Raw genomic sequence first — 3,260 nt, 5'->3', positions numbered from 1 at the left:
TTTACAATGCTCCTTCACATTTCTTATCTCATTTTTCCTCCCTTACTCTAGTATTAGGCCATCTGAAGGGACTGTTAAATTATCTGGTTTGTAGCATCTTCCACTTCGGGTTATCCCACTAATTTCTGTAATGTTATCAACTGAAGGACCTGTTATGACTTGATACTCATACCGCCACAACACTGCTTTTAAATCCTTAAATTTGAAAGGACTCGGCACTTGGATCGTGAGATTTTTAGGATTGTAGAAAGTTGACTCATTACAACTTTCTTGATAAAAGACTGTCAAAGGTCTTGGTAAAAAGAAATCTTCCTTTTCTGAAACTTCATCCATTAATGCATATATTTTACTGTCTTTCATCTCGTATTTTTCTTGTCCTCTATATACCGTGAGTATCTTTGAATCCATAAGTTGTTATATTTTAGATCTAAATTTGTGGCACTGTTGGATAAAGTGGCCTGCAACTCCTTGATGAAATATACAATATTTGCTTTCATCATACCCTTCATATCTTTTGTTGAGGTCTAGATATTCCTAACTAACATATTCTGCTTAAAAAAAAAAACCTTCAAAAAGTGCTTCCATAGGCATCATTATCTCATGTACTTTATTTTTGCACTTTTCAACAAGTTCATCCACTGCGTTCACTTTTGGATTTTCATGATTAGGTAGTGGGTTTTTATTGACATTCGGCTTCTCACCAGATTTTTGAAGCTTAACCATCCAGCATTAATTAAATATTACATCTTCCTTTTCAAAGTCAAACAATTTTTAGTTGAGTGTCCCGCTCCTCCAGCATGATAATCACATCGAGCATTTGAATCGTACCATTTTGGGTAAGAAGGTTGTATAGGAGTCATTGGAATAAGAGCTAACTATCGATTTTGAATTAGCTGAGGTAAAAGCTTTGTATAAGTCATGAGAATTTGATCAAATCGCCATGTATCTGAATTGGTCTTGCTACCTTGACCCTGTACAAATGGTCGAGGAGAATTTGAGTTAACGAGTTTTGGAGTTTCAGAGAAGGTATGGACTGGTACATAGCTATTATAAGGGATATGAGAAACATTCTTATATATGACGAAAAATTTTGCTCATGTTTTCTCTAACCAAAAATTGATTTGTGCTTCCTTGAATTAGGAAAACCAATTGCATGAACCTCTCCTTCTTTCTTCTTAGATATTGTTCCTTTCTTTATTCCATCATATTCAGTTGTAGCCTCTACTAACCTCTCATGCTTTATCTCATATTCAATTCCTTTGCCGATAACAATAATGTCATAAAAATTGGTTGTTTTATTACCAATCATTCAATCATAGAATGGAGCCCGCAAAGTATTCATAAACATAGATGTCATTTCTTTTTTTTGTTAACGGTGGTTGAACCTCAACTGCCATATCTCTCCACCATTGAGCATATTCTTTGAAACTTTCTAAACTCTTCTTCTCCATCTGTTGCAAGTCTAAACGATCTAGAGTCATATCAATGTTGTCTTTGTATTGCTTTAGAAATGCATCAGCTAAGTCATTCTAAACATGAATGTGTGCATTATCTATTTGAATTTACCATCAACTAGTTGGACCAGTCAAGCTATCCTTGAAGCAATGGATCAACAATTTATCATTACCAATATAAGCTGCCATCTTTCTACAGTAAAATATAGGATGACTCCTTGGACACGATGATTCATCATATTTATCGAATTCAGGAACTTTAAACTTTGCTGGAATGATCAAGCCTGGCACCAAGCACAATTGTGTTGCATCTATATTTCCATAGACATCAGTCCCTTCAATTGCTCGCAACCTTTATTCCAAAACATTTAGTTTTTGCTTAGCCGGAGTATTCTCGCTTTTCCTTATGTCTTAAATTTTAGCTTGAGCTTCAAATTGTTCTATATCTGGAACAAGAGGTGGAACAGCATAGAGCGGATTCGTAGCAACATAATGTTGAGTGGTTTGAGACTGCGAAACATTCATGTGGCTCAGCGTGAATTCTGGAGGATAAATGGGATCATTGGTGTCTTGAACTGGATTTCTTGATTGTGTTGTATCTACACCGATTTTTTCTTTCCCTATTGAAAGCAATTTTAGTATTTTTGAAACCTATTCCCCAAAATTATTAATCTCTTGCCTCATTTTATCCATGTCTTTATCTTGTTCTTCCATGATTCGACTTTTATACCTCGTATTGTAAGAATGATGAATTGGAGTAGGACGAGCTATATTTTTCTTTCAAGATTTAAAAAGAAAAAAAATAGAACAAAAGAGAAGAGGGGAGAAAGAAATAAGCAAATTTTAGTATATAAAGTTCAAATACATTAATAAAATCAAACAAACATAATGTAAACTTGATGTAATAAAAAAAAAATCAAATTAAACTAGAAACAAACAAAACATAATAAACACCATTCTTATTGTCAATAGCAAAATGAACAATTAATGAAAACAACTAAAATGTCCGAGTTCTCTGCATATCATCTTCAAGAATCTATTTAGATCATCTGCATGAGGTTGCATTGAGAAAAAATTAACCCTCAAATCAGCTGTCCCATTCTGCCGTCTTTTGCTCTTTTGGACACCATTTTGAGAAATTCAATTGTTTGATCTACACGTTCCACTAGCACTTGAAAATCTCTCGTTTGCAGATCATAATCAAACTTCATTGGCACATAATCCATCTTCAATGACTCATATTCCTACACTATCATCTCACTTGAATTTTGAAATGCAGTAAGTTGATAGTGTAAGGAATCAACATAATTTTTCAATATCTCATACTCTTCAGAGCGCTCGTCTATCTTCAAATGTAGGCTATCAATAGTTTAATGCAAAGAATGTTTTGTGCTTCCAAATCCATTATTTGTGTTTCTCGTTTTTCAATTGATGTATCCAAATCATTGACAAGCTCGAGAAAATATTCCTTTCCACTTTCTAAATCTTTAATATATTCATCTTGCGACCCCACTGTTGCTTGTAATGTTGTCTTTTCATTTTTCAAACTTCTATTTGCTTTATTTATTCGCCTCATCTCCTTATCTAACTTCTCAAGATTTTTTTCTAACTTATCTTGATTTCTTAAGAAACTCTTGGTCTTTTCGAGTTCTTTCTGCAAATAAGTCGCATGGTCCATCCATTGACTTGTCTCTTTAATAAGTCGCATGAGCCACACCTGATGCAAAACCAACATAATAGTGTATAGTTAACACCTCCCTATGGTCCCAATAAAGGCACACTGTGAAAATCTCCACATCTATATAT

The sequence above is a fragment of the Cucumis melo genome, chromosome 12, assembly GCF_025177605.1.
Source record: "Cucumis melo cultivar AY chromosome 12, USDA_Cmelo_AY_1.0, whole genome shotgun sequence".
Lineage (NCBI taxonomy): Eukaryota > Viridiplantae > Streptophyta > Magnoliopsida > Cucurbitales > Cucurbitaceae > Cucumis > Cucumis melo.
Note: the sequence above shows the minus strand (reverse complement) of the source record.